We start from the raw sequence: 22,688 nt of genomic DNA, 5'->3' as shown, positions 1-22,688 counted from the left end.
TGCATTTATCGTTGGACCAGCAGTTCTTGTGAACTGCTGGTGCAACGCCGCCCCCTGCAGATTTGAGGCCAATCTGCCTCTAGCAGGGGGTGTCAATCAACCCGCTCCTATTGGATCGGGTTGATTTCCGGCGATGTCTTTCCGCCGCCTCAGAGCAAGAACCAGTCATCACAATAAATGGGAGTTTCAAAAGCATTAACCTTAGTACTGTTCAAGGGGTCTTTAGCCAGGTTATCAGTCCACAATTCAGAGTACAGGCAATGGTTAAGCAGTAGACAAAATCCAGGAAACACATCAGGTTCAAAACCAAAAGTGCAGAGCAGAAACAGGAATGCAAGACTTCTATAAGAATAACCAAGAAACTAAAAGGAGTCAGCAATGACATTTTAACAACTCTCCAACAGACTACAGGTATGACTTCTGACACAAAGCCCTTAAATAGTGCTATCCTTTCTTCAAGTCTTTACAACATGGGGGTAAATATCTCACCTGTGATGCTGCCCTCACTAAAATGAAGGTTCCTTGGCCTGGCCCAGGACTTCTACATCCATAGCTGCCCTAGTTGTAGCATGCCCTTGGACCACTGCTCCTGCAACTATAGCACAGTCTTTATCACCTGGCAGAGGCAGTACTAAGCAGTACAGATCAGTAGTAAGTTAGACAGAGTTTGTCTGAGACAACAAGGCTGATTGGTCCTTTGAGGTCCTATTGACTGAAAATTCCATTATAATTATATACAAGGTAATACAATGGTATTACAGATAAGCAGTTACATTCAAAAGATATGATGCAGGACTGTAATATCATGTTTATTTATGAAGCCTAGTCATTGGTTCCAAAAATGTTTTTAATTTTTATTACTATTATTATATATTATTATATTATATAATTATTCCTCTCTTATCAAAACTTTTCTAAAAAATAAGTATTGTAGAAGGGTGTGGTTAATACTTCAGAATTTAGTGTCTATGTGTTTCTTGGTATTCCATATGTACACAGAGAACTTTACCAAACATAGCCTATACATAGAGATAACCATCTCTATGTAACCAAATAAATTCTTTGTTCTTACAGTCTTCTTGCTAGGGTCCATGTTATGCCCAGTGTCTGGGGGGTTTGGGTGTTCAGACCTCATCTGTTAATCTTCTTCAAATTATATTATATATATATGTGCACATTATATTTATATATATGTGCACATTATATTATTATAATAATTTGTATATATAGTTGTTAATAACTATCTTTAAAGGGATAGTCTAGTCAACATTAAACTTTCATGATTCAGATAGGGCATGCAATTTAAAACAACTTTTCAATGTACTTTTATAATAACATTTGCTTTGTTCTCTTGGTGTTCTTTGTTGAAAGCTAAACCTAGGTAGGCTAATTTGCTAATTTCTAAGCCCTTGAAGGCCGTCTCTTATCTCAGTGCATTTTTTTCAGTTTTTCACAACTAGACAGTGCTAATACATGTAGGCCATATAGATAACATGGTGCTCCCCCCATGTAATTATTTATGAGTCAGCATTGATTAGCTAAAATGCAAGTCTGTCACAAGAACTGAAATAAGGGGGCAATCTGCAGAAGCTTAAATACAAGGTAATCACAGAGGTAAAACGTGTATCAATATAAATGTGTTGGTTGTGCAAAACTGGGGAGTGTTTAATAAAGGGCTTATCTATATTTTAAAAAAATAACAATTCTAGAGTAGACTGTCCCTTTAAATAATGTTTTTATTTAGTTTAATAATTGCTGTTTTATATTATACCTAAGTGAATGCTATTTTCTGGTCACTTTCGCTACCTCCTCTCACTCCTACGAGCAAATAGTTTTAATCCTGTTACAAGTATGTGCTATGTTATTTATAAACTAATGGCCAGAGAAAATAGATATTCATTCTAAATAGAGGTTTTGACTTTTATTAAAACATTATCATGAAAATGAAACTTTACACTCTACTTTTTTCTTGTCCTAAACACCTACTGGAATTTTTCATCATTCATTGATATTGAAATAAAAACTTCTATTACTAAACAATCATCATTTGAAATAGCTGTAATATCCTATCTTTCAACTCTTGCTGTGTAATTTCTTATTTTATACAACAATAGTTGTTTCTTTAGAATGAAAATAATATATTGAAATGTAACAGCATCCATAAAAGATGCAGCCAACCTATACTTTATGAAATGATGCTACTTTTTTCAAATTCCAAAAAAAGTGCAGTCATTTTATTCAATCACCAACTGAGTATATCAAAATTGTAACAAATTTAGATTTCAGCCATCTGTACATGAATATATTGACTAAACTATCAAAGCCAAACCATATTCTTGCAATTCTTGTATCTCTGTGCTATATATATGGCACGCTTCGGACTAACATAACAGGTTGTCACTTAAATTTTGAGTGCCAGGAAAACACATAAAATAAATTGCTGGCTTACTATTTGAACATATTGTGGGTCCAATTATATACAGTTTCTCTGCTCTAGTGAGATTATCCAAGATGTCTCATCAGCACTGTAAGATCCCTTAAAGAATTTTAGAAAGTCAGATTTTAGCTTGAGAGCTATTGTTCCAGTTCAGGTGCAGCTAAGGGTCCAATTCTCAAAACTCTCTAGCTTGGAGTGACATCATTGTGTAGACTACATCTGGCAGAATTTACAAAATAATTTAATAAAAGGGATGGAACATGAAAATTCCAAAGAGCCCCGAACATCCTCCCATAGAAAGTAATGAGGTGCTCTGGGATTGATATTACACAACTACAAAATTATGATTACTACTTAAAAACAATAACATAGCAAATATCAGCCATACTTTTGTAGTAGTGTCCAGCAGTTTATTAATCTCCCTTTAACTTGTTATTTTTTCTTAAATAGGGCCAGATTACAAGTGGATCGCTATTTAACGTTCATGCATGAGCCTTATTTGCGCTAGAAGAAAGCTTTTTGCACGCATAAGTTTGTGTTCCAATGATAGATAGCTATACTTATATAAATATTGATGCTTATATTGGTATATATACTGTATATAAATATATATATATATATATATATATATATATACCAATATATATACTGTATATTTCTTAATAAATACATTGAACATATTTACAGTAAATACACAGTATAATACTATATTATATATGAATATTGCATAAATATGCTTTGCATGTTTTCATCTACTTAACTGCAAAGGGCTCCAATGCACTTTTTATATATATATATATATATATATATATATATATATATATATATATATATATATATGTCTATATATGTGTACATATGTATTTATATGTTTATATGTGTATATATGGCTGTAAATACATAAATACAAACTAATATTGGCACTGTATGTCTATGTATATATTTTGTGAAGCTCAACAACCATTTGCCGTGCATCACAGGTATATTCCTTGGTGTTACCCATTGGGATGATTGACTAAGGGAATTTGGCCTATGTGTTACCTCATATTTATACCCCTGTGAAACAGGAAGTCATGGTTCAACAATTTCCTTTTCCTAGTCACCCAGATGTACAAATTTTTTAAAATATTAATGGGAATATACTTTAAATATATTTTTCTTACATGATTTCATAAGGGTGCCAATAATTGTTCCAATTGTTTGAAATCCATGAGACCAGAGTATATTCGTGTATTTTTTTAACAAAAGGTTAAACAATAAAGATAATTTTTCACAGCCTTCTTTGCTTATATTTACCAAGGGTGCCAATATTAGTGGAGGTCACTGTATATATATATATATATATATATATATATATATATATATATATATATACTATATACTAAATATATATATATATATATATATATACTATATATATATATACATATATACATATTTAGACATGTATATGTATGTATCTCAATGTTAAAGCCCTTTAACTGCTTTTTTTTTCTAACACCTGAGACCTCATATCTTTGAGCTTTTATAACTTTTTTGTGCAATTTTTTTAAAAATAATTTTTATTAGATGGTGTTATTGTGAGTGTAACTGTACTTTGTAATGTATTTTTGATGTGTTTTTGTGAGCTGTTTTTTCGCAAAACAGTTAACCAGAGCTCTGAGGTTGCGCTAACCTGATGCGCTTTAACTTCAATTGTGCTCAAGCTTCAACTTGTAATATGAGCGGACAACCTGACATGCGCAAACAGCCATGATAAACCCCTTATTTCTCGCATGTAACCGTTACCACTCCACTAGTAATCTGGCCCTTAGTTTGCATTAATTTTCTGTCAGGAAAATTAGTTTATTGTGAATATTGAACAAATTTAACCAGCATACTGAGACCTAGCTATATAGTGCTCACAGAATATAATAAGGGCTGTGAGAAAACTTCAGACACACCCAAGGAACTGCCCTTTCCAGTCTAAGGAGCACTACTCAGAATGTATGCAAATAAGATTCCTAAATTCCTTGCTTTATAATATATATATATATATATATATATATATAAATGCATTGAAACACAATATAGAAACTAAAAAGTTTCAATGTAATAAAACTTAAAAATATAAACGGCTAGATTACGAGTTGTGCGTTAGGTTAAAAAAGCAGCGTTAAGAGGTCCTAACGGTGCTTTTTAACGTCCGCTGGTATTACAAGTCTTGAAGGTACAGGCTCACCGCTCACTTTTTTGTCCAGACTTGGAAATACCGCAAATACACTTACGTAAATTGCATATCCTCTTTTTTCAATGGGACTTGCATAGCCCCAGTATTACGAGTCTGCCAAAAAGTGAGCGGTAGACCCTCTCCTGTCAAGACTGGTACCGCATTTTAAAGTCAGTAGTTAAGAGTTTTACACTACAACGCCGTAGCATAAAACTCTTAACTAAAGTGCTAAAAAGTACACTAACACCCATAAAGTACCTATTAACCCCTAAACCGAGGCCCTCCCGCATCGCAAACACTAAAAAAAACCCTAATCTGCCAATCCGGACATCGCCGCCACTATAATAAATATATTAACCCCTAAACCGCACTCCCGCCTCACAAATATTAGTTAAATATTATTAACCACTAATCTGCCGTCCCTAACATCGCCGATACCTACCTACATTTATTAACCTCTAATCTGCCGCCCCCAACGTCGCCGCCACTATACTAAATTTATTAACCCCTAAATCTAAGTCTAACCCTAACCCCCCCTAACAAATATAATTTAAATAAATCTAAATAAAAATTACTATAATTAACTAAATTATTCCTATTTAAAACTAAATAATTATCTATAAAATAAACCCTAAGATAGCTACAATATAACTAATAGTTACATTGTAGCTAGCTTAGGGTTTATTTTTATTTTGCAGGAAAGTTTGTATTTATTTTAACTAGGTAGAATAGTTATTAAATAATTATTAACTATTTAATAACTACCTAGCTAAAATAAATACAAAAGTACCTGTAAAATAAAACCTAACCTAAGTTACAATAACACCTAACACTACACTATAATTAAATTAATTACCTAAATTAAATACAATTAAATAAAATTAGCTAAAGTACAAAAAACCCCCACTAAATTACAGAAAATAATAAACAAATTACAAGATTTTTAAACTAATTACACCTAATCTAATCCCCCTAAGAAAATAAAAAAGCCCCCCAAATTAAAAAAGCCCTACCCTACACTAAATTACAAATAGCCCTTAAAAGGGCCTTTTGCGGGGCATTGCCCCAAAGTAATCAGCTCTTTTACCTGTAAAAAAAAAAATACAAATCCCCCCCCCAACATTAAAACCCACCACCCACACAACCAACCCTACTCTAAAACCCATCCAATACCCCCTTAAAAAAACCTAACACTAACCCCTTGAAGATCACCTTACCTGGAGAAGTATTCATCCAACTAGGCCGAAGTCCTCAATGAAGCCGGGAGAAGTCTTCATCCAAGCCGGGTGAAGTGGTCCTCCAGACGGGCAGAAGTCTTCATCCAGACGGCATCTTCTATCTTCATCCAGATTAGGGGTTAATAAATATAATGTAGGTGTCAGCTATGTTGGGGGCAGCAGATTAGGGGTTCATAAGTATAATGTAGGTGGTGGCGGTGTACGGAGTGGCAGATTAGGGGTTAATAATTATAATGTAGGTGTCGGCAATGTTGGGGGTGGCAGATTAGGGGTTAATAAGTGTAAGATTAGGGGTGTTTAGACTTGGGGTTCATGTTAGGGTGTTAGGTGTAGACATAAAATGTATTTCCCCATAGGAATCATTCAATGGTGCTGCGTTAAGGAGTTTTACGCTGCTTTTTTGCAGGTGTTAGACATTTTTTCAGCCGGCTCTCCCTGTTGATTCCTATGGGGAAATCGTGCATGAGCACGTTACACCAGCTCACCGCTAACGTTAGCAGCGTTGGTAATGGAGTGCAGTAATGAGCAAAATTTTGCTCAACGCTCACTTCTTGTCTGGTTTGTAAAAACCCGTAATACCAGCGCTGTCTGTAAGTGAGCGGTGAGCATAAACTGCTTGTGAACACCGCACAGCCTCTAATGCAAAACTCGTAATCTAGGTGAAAGTAAATAAAGCACAAAATGTAATTGCAACTCAACTCTCATTTCATATTGTGCTATATTGTATTGTGCTTGTTTCTAAAATACTATATATAAATGATCATATATGTAAAATACTATATATATATAAAAATCATATATGTTTGTATATACACTTATGAACCTAAAATACAATGCACTCTCCATTATAAAGACAAATTAGCCATATGAGGTTTTCTTAGGGGTGTCAAATATAAAAACATAGGCAACCCATAAAATGAGGACTTACCTTATGGGTTCCAATTTGGCTGTACTGATTTTTTAATACCTAACTGCTCATTCCACTGTAACTTGGATTTATTGGGTCCTGAACAAAAATGTGTCTCAAAATGGCATACTAATATTTTGCCAAGTATAACAAATTATTTTCCTGAAAGGGAAGTAACTGTAAGAAAGTATTACTCAAAAAGAAGAAACAATCTTCTTAAAAATTAAAAAAGAGTAGGAGGAAGGATAGATACCATGTAACTATAAGGCAGAAATACAGCTTTTAACCTAAAAACAAGAGAGCATATGTCCATCATCGCCATGATGTTAAAGACTCTAATCTAATCCCAAAGGTTAGTCATCTTCTATCCTATTTAAAAACTTTTTTTTTATTTCCATAAAACTAAAATAGTAATGTTGCAACCATTGTCTGAGAAAATACAGCCAGACATATGTGAGAGCTTTATAGTAGGGAGCTATAATTGCTCATTTTCTTCCAACACCTTTTCTAACATTTAGTACCATTGATGTTTTGATTACAAAATGTATATTTTAGAAGGCAAAAAAGTGAGTTTCTTAATGTAAAATTATAAACTGAATAAACAGCCTTATTATATGCATGCCATAGTATTAAGTGTATATTTACATTATTTTAATAGGTGCTTTTTAAACTAGAGATAATCCCAACAACAACAGCCCAAAACAAATGTATTTTTTGCTCATACCACTGCTAATAAATACAGGTAAATAGAGCGAATGTTCATAACTAGGTCCTATGCAAAACATATGTAAATCAACCAAAAGATGACTCACCTGGTTCAGACATGGGGGCCTATTTATCAAGCCGTCAACTGTGCTGCATTCGCCGGCACCAATACGCTCGCCTGACATCGCGTAACATCGCTGCCGCGGACCTGAATACGCTCTCCATATTTAACAAAAAGCCGTCAAAAAGTCATGCACCAAGTACGGGGCGATGAGCAGCGGACTGTTGTTAACTAACAGTCATGGATCTCGCTGCTATTCGGCTTTTTTCCAGCTTTATTTGTATACTGTCACTAAGCAGCGCCACTATACTAAAATGTTTAACCCCTATCCCGCCGCTCCCGGACCCCATCGCAACTAAATTAAGTTATTAACCTCTAAACCACCGCTCCCAGGGCCAACCGCAACTCTAATAAATGTATTAACCCTATCCCTCTGCTCCCGGAGCCCACCGCCACCTACATTATGTTATTAACCCCTAATCTGCTGCCCCCTACACCGCCGCCACCTACATTATGTTATTAACCCCTATCCCGCTGCTCCCGGAGCCCAACGCAACTTAATAAAGTTATTAACCCCTAAACCGCCAGCCCCCCACATCGCCATAAATTAAATTAACATATTAACCCCTAAACCTAACAACCCGCTAACTTTATATTAAATATTAACTCATCCCTATCTTATAATAAATTTAAACTTACCTTTAAAATTACATTAAACTATATTAAATTAATAATTAACCTACCCTAACTATTATACTAAAATTACATTAAACTATATTAAATTAATAATTAATCTACCCTAACTTTTATACTAAAATTACAATAAACTATATTAAATTAATAATTAATTTACCCAAACTTTTATACTAAAATTACATTAAACTATATTAAATTAATAATTATTCTACCCTAACTTTTATACTAAAATTACAATAAACTATATTAAATTAATAATTGATCTACCCTAACTTTTATACTAAAATTACATTAAACTATAAATTAAATTAAATTAACTATATTATATATTTAAACACCTAACCCTACTCAAATAATTAAAATCTACAGTAAAAAATTACAGTTACAAAAAATCCTCCAAGAAGCCGGCAGAAGTCTTCATCCAAGCGGCCGAAGTCTTCCTCCAAGCCCACAGAAGTCTTCACCCAGACGGCATCTTCTATCTTCATCCATCCGGCACGGAGCGGCTCCATCTTCAAGACATCCGACGTGGAGCATCCTCTTCAATCGACAGCATCTTCGGAATGAAGGTTTCTTTAAATGACCTCATCCAAGATGGCATCCCTTAGATTCCGATTGGCTGATAGAATTCTATCAGCCAATCAGAATTAAGGTTGAAAAAATCCTATTGGCTGTTGCAATCAGCCAATAGGATTGAACTTCAATCCTATTGGCTGATCCAATCAGCCAATAGGATTGAGCTCACATTCTATTGGCTGTTCCAATCAGCCAATAGAATGCCAGCTCAATTCTATTGGCTGATTGCAACAGCCAATAGGATTTTTTCAACCTTAATTCTGATTGGCTGATAGAATTCTATCAGCCAATCGGAATCTAAGGGACGCCATCTTGGATGACGTCATTTAAAGGAACCTTCATTCCGAAGAAGCCATCGATTGAAGAGGATGCTCCGCGAAGATGCCGTCTGGGTGAAGACTTCTGCGGGCTTGGAGGAAGACTTCGGCCGCTTGGATGAAGACTTCTGCCAGCTTCTTGGAGGTTGGATGTCGGATCTTCAAAACTGTAAGTGAATCTTCTTGGGTTAGTGTTAGGATTTTTTAAGGGTGTATTTGGTGGGTTTTTTTAGGTTAGGGCTTTGGGCAGCAATAGAGCTAAATGCCCTTTTAAGGGCAATGCCCATCCAAATGCTTTTTTTAGGGCAATGGGGAACTTAGGTTTTTTTAGTTAGGATTTTATTTGGGTGGTTGGTTGTGTGGGTGGGGGGGTTTTAATGTTGGGGGGTATTTGTATTTTTTATTTACAGGCAAAAGAGCTGATTTCTTGGGGCAATGCCCCACAAAAGGCCCTTTTAAGGGCTATTTGTAGTTTATTGTAGGTAAGGGTTTTTTTATTTTGAGGGGGGCTTTTTTATTTTCATAGGGCCCTTAGATTAGGTGTAATTAGTTTTAATCTTTGATAATTTCTTTTTTATTTTTTGTAACTTAGTGTTTATTTTTTTGTGTAACTTAGTGTTTGTTATTGTTTGTAACTTAGTTGTTAGTTTTTTGTAACTTAGTAATTTTTTAGTGTAGATTTTAATTATTTGAGTAGGGTTAGGTGTTTAAATATATAATATAGTTAATATAATTTTTAGTTTAATGTAATTTTAGTATAAAAGTTAGGGTAGGTTAATTATTAATTTAATATAGTTTAATGTAATTTAGTATAATAGTTAGGGTAGATTAAATTAATTAGTAGTTTAATATAGTTTAATTTAAATCTAAAGGTAAGTTTAAATTTATTATAAGATAGGGATGAGTTAATAATTAATATAAAGTTAGCTGGTTATTAGGTTTAGGGGTTAATAGTTTAATATAGTTTATGGCGATGTGGGGGGCTGTCGGTTTAGGGGTTAATAGGTTTAGAATGTGCTAGTGATGTGGGAGGCCAGGGGTTTAGGGTTTAATACATTTATTTAGTTGCGGCGGGGTCCGGGAGCGGCGGGATAGGTGGCGGCGGTGTAGGGGGCGGCAGATTAGGGGTGTTTAGACTCGGGGTACATATTAGGGTGTTAGGTGTAAACTTTACTTTTATTCTCCCATAGGAATCAATGGAATCAATGGGGTATCAGGCAGCAGTGAACATAAGCTTTCGCTTTTTTCAGACTCCCATTGATTCCTATGGCATCCGCCACCTCCAGGGCGGCGGATTTAAAACCAGGTACGCTGGGCCAGAATAGTGGCGAGCGTACCTGGTAGCTATTTGATAACTTACAAAAGTAGTCAGATAGTGCCGAATTTGCATTTGGAACATCTGTAGTGAGGTAAGCATCGATCTGTGTCGGACTGAAACCGGCGGATCGTATGTTACGTCACAAAATTCTACTTTAGCCGGTCTGTAGGCATTGATAAATAAGAAGAATCAAACTCGCTACAATTACGCTGCATAATTCCAGCGTATTTGCAGTTGACGGCTTGATAAATAGGCCTCTTAATGTATTGCTCTTCTTTTTTTATATACTATCCAATGAAACGCAGTGCTATTCTGATTTAAATATGACAAAACATATCCTCAACAACCTGCTTATGACTGTATTAATCAGTCCATAGTTATCCACCAATCCTGTGTATCATTCTATAGTCCTGGTTACAATAAACTATATTCAAATGGTGTCTGCTCCTTAAGCCAATGAGGCCTATTTATCAAGCCGTCAACTGTGCTACATTCGCCGGCACCAATATGCTCGCCTGACATCGCCTAACATTGTGGCCGTGGACCTGAACACGCTCTCTATATTTAACAAAAAAGCTGTCAAAAAGCCTCGCACCAAGTAAGGGGAAATGAGCAGCAGACTGTTGTTAACTAAACAGTCATCGATCTCGCTGCTATTCTGCTTTTTCACAGCTTTATTTGTATACTGTCACTAAGCACCGCCACTATACTAAACTGTTTAACGCCTATCCGGCACTCCCGGAGCTCACCGCCACCTACATTATGTTATTAACCCCTATCCCGCCGCTCCCGGAGACCACCGCAACGAAATAAAGTTATTAACCCCAAAACCGCCAGCCCCCCACATCGCCATAAACTAAATTAACCTATTAACCCCTAAACCTAACAACCCGCTAACTTTATAATAAATATTAACTCGTCCCTATCGTATAATAAATTTAAACTTACCTTTAAAATTACATTAAACTATATTAAATTAATAATTAATCTACCATAACTATTATTCTAAAATTACATTAAACTATATTAAATTAATAATAAATCTACCCTAACTTTTATACTAAAATTACATTAAACTATATTAAATTAATTATTAATCTACCCTAACCTTTTTACTAAAATTACATTAAACTATATTAAATTAATAATTAATCTACCCTAACTTTTATACTAAAATGACATTAAACTACAAATTAAATTAACTATATTATATATTTAAACACCTAACACTACTCAAATAATTAAAATCTACACTAAAAAATTACTAAGTTACAAAAAACTAATAACTAAGTTACAAAAAATAACAAACACTAAGACCTAGATTTGGAGTTTGGCGTTAGCCGTGAAAACCAGCGTTAGAGGCTCCTAACGCTGGTTTTAGGCTACCGCCGGTATTTGGAGTCACTCAAAATAGGGTCTAACGCTCACTTTTCAGCTGCGACTTTTCCATACCGCAGATCCCCTTACGTCAATTGCGTATCCTATCTTTTCAATGGGATTTTTCTAACTCCGGTATTTAGAGTCGTTTCTGAAGTGAGCGTTAGACATCTAACGACAAAACTCCAGCCGCAGGAAAAAAGTCAGTAGTTAAGAGCTTTCTGGGCTAACGCCGGTTCATAAAGCTCTTAACTACTGTACTCTAAAGTACACTAACACCCATAAACTACCTATGTACCCCTAAACCGAGGTCCCCCCACATCGCCGACACTCGAATAATTTTTTTTAACCCCTAATCTGCCGACCGCCACCTACGTTATCCTTATGTACCCCTAATCTGCTCCCCCTAACACCGCCGACCCCTGTATTATATTTATTAACCCCTAATCTGCCCCCCTCAACGTCGCCTCCATCTGCCTACAATTATTAACCCCTAATCTGCCAACCGCAAAGCGCCGCCACCTACGTTATCCTTATGTACCCCTAATCTGCTGCCCCTAACACCGCCGACCCCTATATTATATTTATTAACCCCTAATCTGCCCCCCTCAACGTCGCCTCCATCTGCCTACACTTATTAACCCCTAATCTGCCGAGCGGACCGCACCGCTACTATAATAAAGTTATTAACCCCTAATCCGCCTCAGTAACCCTATAATAAATAGTATTAACCCCTAATCTGCCCTCCCTAACATCGCCGACACCTAACTTCAATTATTAACCCCTAATCTGCCGACTGGAGCTCACCGCTACTCTAATAAATGTATTAACCCCTAAAGCTAAGTCTAACCCTAACACTAACACCCCCCTAAGTTAAATATAATTTACATCTAACGAAATTAATTAACTCTTATTAAATAAATTATTCCTATTTAAAGATAAATACTTACCTGTAAAATAAATCCTAATATAGCTACAATATAAATTATAATTATATTATAGCTATTTTAGGATTTATATTTATTTTACAGGTAACTTTGTATTTATTTTAACCAGGTACAATAGCTATTAAATAGTTAAGAACTATTTAATAGCTAAAATAGTTAAAATAATTACAAAATTACCTGTAAAATAAATACTAACCTAAGTTACAATTAAACCTAACACTACACTATCAATAAATTAATTAAATAAACTACCTACAATTACCTACAATTAACCTAACACTACACTATCAATAAATTAATTAAATACAATTCCTACAAATAAATACAATTAAATAAACTAGCTAAAGTACAAAAAATAAAAAAGAACTAAGTTACAAAAAATAAAAAAATATTTACAAACATAAGAAAAATATTACAACAATTTTAAACTAATTACACCTACTCTAAGCCCCCTAATAAAACAACAAAGCCCCCCAAAATAAAAAATGCCCTACCCTATTCTAAATTAATAAGATCATCCTACCTTGTCTTCACTGATCGGAACAGCCAATAGAATGCGAGCTCAATCTGATTGGCTGATTGGATCATCCAATCGGATTGAACTTGATTCTGATTGGCTGATTCCATCAGCCAATCAGAATATTCCTACCTTAATTCCGATTGGCTGATAGAATCCTATCAGCCAATCGGAATTCGAGGGACGCCATCTTGGATGACGTCCCTTAAAGGAACCGTCATTCTTCAGTTGGACGTCGCCGGAAGAAGATGGGTCCGTGGTGGAGGTCTTCAGGATGGAGCCGGTCGTCATCGGATGAAGATAGAATATGCCGCTTGGATCAAGATGGTTGCCGGTCCGGATCGCCTCTTCTTCCCGGATAGGATGAAGACTTTGGAGCCTCTTCTGGACCTCTTCAGCCACCGGATGATGGATCGCCAACCCCCACTTGAGTTGGATGAATATTTTGGAGCCAGGACGGATCGGTGAACCTGGTATGGTGAAGACAAGGTAGGATGATCTTCAGGGGCTTAGTGTTAGGTTTATTTAAGGGGGGTTTGGGTTAGATTAGGGGTATGTGGGTGGTGGGTTGTAATGTTGGGGGGGGGTATTGTATGTTTTTATTTTACAGGCAAAAGAGCTGAATTCTTTGGGGCATGCCCCGCAAAGGGCCCTGTTCAGGGCTGGTAAGGTAAAAGAGCTATTAACTTTATTAATTTAGAATAGGGTAGGGCATTTTTTATTTTGGGGGGCTTTGTTGTTTTATTAGGGGGCTTAGAGTAGGTGTATTTAGTTTAAAATTGTTGTAATATTTTTCTTATGTTTGTAAATATTTTTTTATTTTTTGTAACTTAGTTCTTTTTTATTTTTTGTACTTTAGCTAGTTTATTTAATTGTATTTATTTGTAGGAATTGTATTTAATTAATTTATTGATAGTGTAGTGTTAGGTTAATTGTAGGTAATTGTAGGTATTTTATTTAATTAATTTAATGATAGTATAGTGTTAGGTTTAATTGTAACTTAGGTTAGGATTTATTTTACAGGTAATTTTGTAATTATTTTAACTAGGTAACTATTAAATAGTTCTTAACTATTTAATAGCTATTGTACCTGGTTAAAATAATTACAAAGTTGCCTGTAAAATAAATATTAATCCTAAAATAGCTACAATGTAATTATAATTTATATTGTAGCTATATTAGGGTTTATTTTACAGGTAAGTATTTAGCTTTAAATAGGAATAATTTATTTAATAAGAGTTAATTAATTTCGTTAGATTAAAATTATATTTAATTTAGGGGGGTGTTAGTGTTAGGGTTAGACTTAGCTTTAGGGATTAATCCATTTATTAGAATAGCGGTGAGCTCCGGTCGGCAGATTAGGGGTTAATAATTGAAGTTAGGTGTCGACGATGTTAGGGAGGGCAGATTAGGGGTTAATACTATTTATTATAGGGTTAGTGAGGCGGATTAGGGGTTAATAACTTTATTATAATAGCGGTGCGGTCAGCTCGGCAGATTAGGGGTTAATAAGTGTAGGCAGGTGGAGGCGACGTTGTGGGGGGCAGATTAGGGGTTAATAAATACAATATAGGGGTCGGCGATGTTAGGGCAGCAGATTAGGGGTACATAGGGATAATGTAAGTAGCGGCGGTTTACGGAGCGCCAGATTAGGGGTTAAAAATAAAATGCAGATGTCAGCGATAGCGGGGGCGGCAGATTAGGGGTTAATAAGTGTAAGGTTAGGGGTGTTTAGACTCGGGGTACATGTTAGAGTGTTAGGTGCAGACGTAGGAAGTGTTTCCCCATAGCAAACAATGGGGCTGCGTTAAGAGCTGAACGCGGCTTTTTTGCAGGTGTTAGGTTTTTTTTCAGCTCAAACAGCCCCATTGTTTCCTATGGGGGAATCGTGCACGAGCACGTTTTTGAGGCTGACCGCTTGCGTAAGCAACTCTGGTATTGAGAGTTGAAGCTGCGTTAAAAATGCTCTACGCTCCTTTTTTGGAGCCTAAGGCAGCCTTTATGTGGACTCTCAATACCAGAGTTATTTTTATGGTGCGGCCAAAAAAAAGCCGGCGTTAGTTTTTCGGGTCGTTACCGACAAAACTCCAAATCTAGCCGTAAGTTACACAAAAAAATAAACACTAAGTTACAAAAAATAAAAAAAAAATTATCAAAGATTTAAACTAATGGCACCTAATCTAAGAGCCCTATGAAAATAAAAAAGCCCCCCAAAATAAACCCCCCCCCCACTAACCTACAATAAACTACAAATAGCCCTTAAAAGGGCCTTTTGCACCAAAGAAAACAGCTTTTTTACCTGTAAATAAAAAAATACAAATACCCCCCCAACAGTAAAAACCACCACCCACACAACCAACCCCCCAAATAAAAACCTAATCTAATAAAACCTAAGCTCCCCATTGCCCTGAAAAGGGCATTTGAATAGGCATTGCCCTTAAAAGGGCATTTAGCTCTATTGCTGCCCATAGCCCTAACCTAAAAATAAACCCACCCAATACACCCTTAAAAAATCCTAACACTAACCCCAGAAGATTCACTTACAGTTTTGAAGATCCGACATCTATCCTCCAAGAAGCCAGCAGAATTCTTCATCCAAGCGGCCGAAGTCTTCCTCCAAGCCCGCAAAAGTATTCACTTAGACAGCATCTTCTATCTTCATCCATCCGGTGCAGAGCGGCTCCATCTTCAAGACATCCAACGCGGAGTATCCTCTTCAATCGACGGATTCTTCGGAATGAAGGTTCCTTTAAATGACGTCATCCAAGATGGCATCCCTTAGATTCCGATTGGCTGATAGAATTCTATCAGCCAATCGGAATTAAGGTTGAAAAAATCCTATTGGCTGTTGAAATCAGCCAATAGGATTGAACTGACATTCTATTGGCTGATTGGAACAGTCAATAGAATGCAAGCTCAATCCTATTGGCTGATTGGATAATTTAACTTGTAGTTTAATGTAATTTTAGTATAAAAGTTAGGGTAGATTAATTATTAGTTTAATATAGTTGACTGTAATTTTAGTATAACAGTTAGGGTAGGTTAATTAATAGTTTAATATAGTGTAATTTAAATCTAAAGGTAATGTTACATTTATTATAACATAGGGAGTTAATATTTAATATAAAGTTAGCGGGTTGTTAGGTTTAGGGGTTAATAGTTTAATTTAGTTTATGGCGATATGGGGGGCTGGCGGTTTAGGGGTTTATAGGTTAAGTAAGTGCTAGTGATATGGGAGGCCAGGGGTTAATACATTTATTTAGTTGCGGTGGGGTCCAGGAGTGGCGGGATAGGGGTTAATAACTTTTATTTAGGTGGCTGCAGTGTCGGGAGCGGCAGAATAGGGGTTAATAACTTTATGTAGGTGGCGGCGGTGTCGGGGCAGCAGATTAGGGGTTAATAAGTATAATGTAGGTGGCGGCAGTGTAGGGGGCGGCAGATTAGGGGTGTTTAGACTCTGGGTACTTGTTACGGTGTTAGGTGTAAACTTAAATTTTATTCTCCCATAGGAATCAATGGGATATTGGGCAGCAGCGAACATGAGCTTTCGCTGCTTTCAGATTCCCATTGATTCCTATGGCATCCACCGCCTCCAGTCAAGCGTAACTGGTAGTTATTTGATAACTAGCAAAAGTAGTCAGATAGTGCCGAATTTGTATTTGGAACATCTGTAGTGACGTAAGCATTGATCTGTGTCGGACTGAAACTGGTGGATCGTATGTTACGTCACAGATTTCTACTTTTGCCGGTCTGTAGGCTTTGATAAATAAGGCGAATCAAGCTCTCCACAATTACGCTCTGGAATTCCAGCATATTTGTGGTTGTTGGCTTGATAAATAGGGCCCCATAGTCTACCTGGAATCAACACCACAAAAATGTAAACATATTCAGAAGGCACTTTTGTTTACAAAACAATCTATCTTTAATAAAAAGTTATTAAAAAAAATAATGAACTAACTTTAATTAATCATAGACTAACTTGGCATATACTATATACATGTTTATTGTCACATTACCATTTTCTCATTGGACATTTTGAAATATTAACATATTAAACCTCAGTAGACAGAAACTACATACAATACATAAGCCTTCTCCAGACAATGAATAATACATAATTATTCAGAATCTAATCTAGATTAAATGTAAATGCAAATCAATATAAATACTCCACGTTTCCATATTCAATGAATGACAGATTTACAGAAACCAAAACATAATAATGTAATGCTAAATTGGAGTCCTAACTATGTGATATATACCTGTACATACTTAATGCAAATAAAATATATATATCAAAATATGACATACCTAGTTAACTGACTGATAAAATGCCTCATAACTAATTTTTCTTTTCATTATAATTATTAACCCCTTAAGGACAAGGCCATTTTTCAATTTCTTACCCTTAAGAACCAGGGCTATTTTTACTTTCTGCCGTGTTTGTGTTTAGCTGTAATTTCTCTCTTACTCAATTACTGTACCCACACATATTACATACCGTTTTTTTCTCGCCATTAAATGAAATTTCTCAAGATACCTTTATTTTCATCATATCTTATAATTTACTATAAAAAAAAAATATGATGAAAAAAATTGAAAAAAACCCACTTTTTCTCACTTTTACCCACAAAATCTTTTACACATCTACAACCACCAAAAAAAACATGCTAAATAGTTTCTAAATTTTGTCATGAGTTTAGAAATACCAAATGTTTACATGTTCTTTGATTTTTTTGCAAGTTATAGGGCAATAAGTACAAGTAGCACTTTGCTATTTCCAAACCATTTTTAAAAAAAAAATTAGCAATAGTTACATTGCAACACTGATATCTGTCAGGAATCCCTGAATATCCCTTGACATGTATATATTTTTTTTTAGTAGACAACCCAAAGTATTGATCTAGGCCTATTTTGGTATATTTCATGCCACCATTTCACCGCAAAATGCGATAAAAAAAATTATTGTTCACTTTCTCACAAACTTTTTCACAAACTTTAGGTTTCTCACTGAAATTATTTACAAACAGCTTGTGCAATTATGGCACAAATGGTTGTAAATGCTTCTCTGGGATCCCCTTTGCTCAGAAATAGCAGACATTTGTGGCTTTGGCATTACTTTTTGGTAATTAGAAGGCCGCAAAATGCCGCTGCGCACCACACTTGTATTACACCCAGCAGTGAAGGGATCAATTAGGTAGCTTGCAGGGAGCTTGTAGGGTTAATTTTAGCTTTATTGTAGTGTAGTAGACAACCCAAAGTTTTGATATAGGCCCATTTTGTTATATTTCATGCCACCATTTCACAGCCAAATGCGATCAAATAAAAGTAATTGTTAACTTTTTCACTAACTTTAGGTTTCTCACCGAAATGATTTACAAACAGCTTGTGCAATTATGGCACAAATGGTTGTAAATGCTGCTCTGGGATCCCCTTTGTTGAGAAATAGAAGACATATATGGCTTTAGCATTGCTTTTTGATAATTAAAAGGCCGCTAAATGCTGCTGCGCACCACACTTGTATTATGCCCAACAGTGATGGGGTTAATTAGGTAGCTTGTAGGGAGCTTAAAAGGTTAATTCTAGCTTTAATGTAGAGATCAGCCTCCCAACTGACATGTCCCACCCCCTGATTCCTCCCAAACAGCTCTCTACCAGTATAAAAAAAAGTTTGTTTTTGTTTTGTTTTTTTAAATATTTACATTATATATTTTCTGCAATGTAGGATCCCCCCTTACCACCCAACCTCCCTGAGCCCCCCAAACAGCTCTCTAACCCCCTCCTCTTGCTATTCGGTGCCATTTTGGGTACTGGCAGCTGTCTGCTAGTACCCTCTTTTCAAAATAATGTGCCTTTATTATATAAATATTTATTTTTCTGTAGTGTAGCTGCCCCCCCTCAATACCCCCCTCTCCCAGATCCCTTTTTAAAAACATAATTTCCCCCCCTCTCCCACTCCCACCACCCTCTCCCACCAAGACTTCAATCAATGCTCATATTAGTGCAGATCACGGGGGCACATGCACATACACACGTGCACGCCCCCACCCCAGTGCACGCTCCTGCATGCACCGGGGACTTATCCGACACTGCTGGCCGGAAGTGATCCAGCGATGGGCCGCCTACCAACTTCCCTGCAGCTGCTCCCACCCACCAACGATCGGAACCATCGCTGGCCGATGCAGAGAGGGCCACAAAGTGGCTCTCTCTGCATCAGTGTTTGAAAAAATGTATTGCAGTGATGCCCCAATATCGAGGCATCACGGCAATACCTTGAAAGTGTCTGGAAGTGATCAGGATCACTTCCAGCCACTTTAAACCCCTAACGACGTACAGGGTACGTAGTTGGTCTTTAAAGACCAGTTTGTGTTTGACGTACCCTGTACGACGTGTGTCGTTAAGGGGTTATTATTATTATTGCTATTATTATAATAATAATATTTTTCCTTTAAAGGGACAGTCTACTCCAGAATTTTATTGTTTAAAAAGATGGATAATCCCTTTATTACCCATTCCCCAGTTTTGCATAACCAACACGGTTATATTAAAATACTTTTTACCTCTGTGATTACATTGTATCTAACACTCTGCAGACTGCCCCCTTATTTTAGTTTGTTTTTTTTTTTTTAATAGTTTTTTTATTGAGGTACAATATAAGTTTAACAAATATAGCCAAAACAAGAGACCAAATATTACATAATCGGTACAGTCAAACTACTTCAAGATATCAAATACATAGTTCTTATGGCACCAAATGACATTTACTCATGGTAGAGTTGGCACAAAATATAAGAAATATAAGAAACATTGCAGTTTTACTAAGAAAGTAAGAAGATGAATACATATATTGTAACCTCATTTTTTATTTTTATTTATATTTTCCCAGTTATGTAAGATACTTTCTTATATGTGGAAATATATATTTTTAGATAACAAACTTGTATCCTAACCTCAAAACATTCAGTGCATCCCAGTTATAATAATTATTTCCCAGTATTGGGATCAGGTCTTATTTGCATTAGCGTTTAATTTATCTCTCTATGAAAGTGAATTTGCGAAGTTGGGTTGTGATAAGATGTATGTAGATGAGAGTGTCAAGTACTCAGGACTTCAGTTATTAGAATAGCAGAGCGGGAGGGTGGGAAAAAAAGGGGGGGAGAGAAGGGGGAGGAGAGAGAAGAAAAAAAAAAGGGGGGGGATAGAGGGAGCAAGTCAGTCAGATCACTTCTTATCAGTAATCATATACTATATAATTTATATATGTCTATGGACAATGTATCGCATTCCATTTGCTCCAGATTTCCTGGTAAAATTCTAGTTTGTTAAAGTATCTAAATGCAAACTCCTCCATCTGTCTAATATGAACAATTATTGCAATTATTTTTTTGGATGAAGGGCAAGAAGTTTGCTTCCAATCCCTGGCGATAGCCAGCTTGGTGGCCATAAGAACGTACAGGGCAATATGCTTGTCTGCTTCAGACATGACTGGTAATTTGTGATGCAGGAGACCCACGGATGGTATTGGGCTCAAGGAAATGCCAAGCGAGTTAAGAGTGTTACATGCAAATCCCCATGCCTCCCTGACTATAGGGCAGTCCCACCATATATGAGCTTGTGTGCCCAAGTGCCCGCAGTTCCACCAGCACAAGGGGGATGTCGTTTTATAGTATTTATTCAGTGTAATCGGGACAAAGTGCCACTGAGTAGTTATCTTATAATATAGTTCCCATAGTGTTGCACTGTGTAAAATTTTCTTTGCTTTAACAAGCTCGCTGAGCCAAAGCACAATCTCAGTGTCAGTTTTAAGTTCCCATTCCCAGGCTTTATATTGGCTGTGTTTTGTAGGTTGTAGAGGCATGATCATGAGATTATAGTGGAAAGAAAGAGAGCCCTTAAGCAATTTGCCCAAGTTCCATCTTTGCTCCCATCTGGTAAGACTTCTTGTAGGTTGTCCCGAAAGTCCCCAAGCTTTAAGGATACTCGCTAGTCTGATAAATTCAAAACCCAGAGTAGAAGGTATGGAGAGCTTAGTCTTAACCTCCTCAAATAACAAGAGTGAATCCTCACTATATAGAGATGCAATGGACTCGTTGGCAGCCTCAGACCAACTATTCACGTGGGTCTCAGGCATAGATATCAGGATGTTTCGTATTTTATAGAGGGGTGAGGGGTGAGGGGCGATAGATTCCATGTTTTTTCTAGAATCCCAATGCAGCAAAGTATTTAGAATGATGGGGTGGGCAATCTGTAAAGTCGTGCGTACATGCACCGGTATCTAGGGTAGGTCGGGAAGCAGAACACCCCCAGGAAGAAGGGACTGCCCTACCTCATACCACCTGGGCTGGTCAACCCTCAGGCTCCAACTCATAAGATGGGCCAGACGTGCGGCATAGTGATAGGTCAAAACGCTCGGATAGGCTAAACCCCCTCTATCAATAGGTTGTTGAATGGTCGTAGTAGCGATTCTGGGTCTCCCTCCCTTCCAGATGTATCTCGAGATTAGACTCTGTAATTTATTTAGAATCGGTCTCGGAACCGTAAGGGTTATGCTCCTAAAAAGATATGTGATTTTAGGGAGAAGTGACATTTTGACCGCAGCAATTCACCCTGTCCACGAGAATTCTCTGAATTCCCAGCTTTCAAGAAGCTTCTTAAATTCCGGTACACGATCAGAGAAGTTTTTCTGAATTATAACATCAGGGTCTGGACTTAGGTGAATGCCCAAGTGTTTGATAGAAACAGCAGACCATTGGAAGTCATATTTTCTTTGTAAAAGTTTCAGCTCTGCGTTTGGGATATTAATATGTAGCACTTCAGTCTTTGTATAATTCAGCTTATAGAAGCTACATTTAGAAAAAAACATCTAAACACTTGAAAACTGCTGGCAGAGATGTGGATGGTGATGTGAGTAGTAAAGTAACATCATCTGCGAATAGTGCGATCTTGTAGGTTGACCCCCCAAAATTGATGCCCGTTATATCAGGGTCTTTTCTGATCAGCTGAGCCAAAGGCTCTATAGCCAATGCAAATAGCATCGGGGACAGGGGGCATCCCTGTCTGGTTCTATTCAAGATGTTAAATGAGATAGACTGAAAACCAACTCCACTAATTTTTGCTGTAGGGGCTGAGTATAATACCTTTATTGCCCTGATAAACTGAGGGGGTATATGAAAAGCTTCTAAAGTGCACCAGAGGTAGTCCCACCTGACCCTGTCGAACGCCTTCTCAGCGTCTAAGGACAGGGCCAGGAGGGGAACCTTCCTATTCTTAGCCTCATATAATATGCTGAATATCCTTCGGGTATTATCTGGGCCCTCTCTCTTTGGGATAAATCCCACTTGGTCTGGTTGGACCAAGGTATATATGACCTTAGCTAATCTATT

The sequence above is a fragment of the Bombina bombina genome, chromosome 4, assembly GCF_027579735.1.
Source record: "Bombina bombina isolate aBomBom1 chromosome 4, aBomBom1.pri, whole genome shotgun sequence".
NCBI classification, from domain to species: Eukaryota; Metazoa; Chordata; class Amphibia; order Anura; family Bombinatoridae; genus Bombina; species Bombina bombina.
This window is presented reverse-complemented; position numbering follows the sequence as displayed.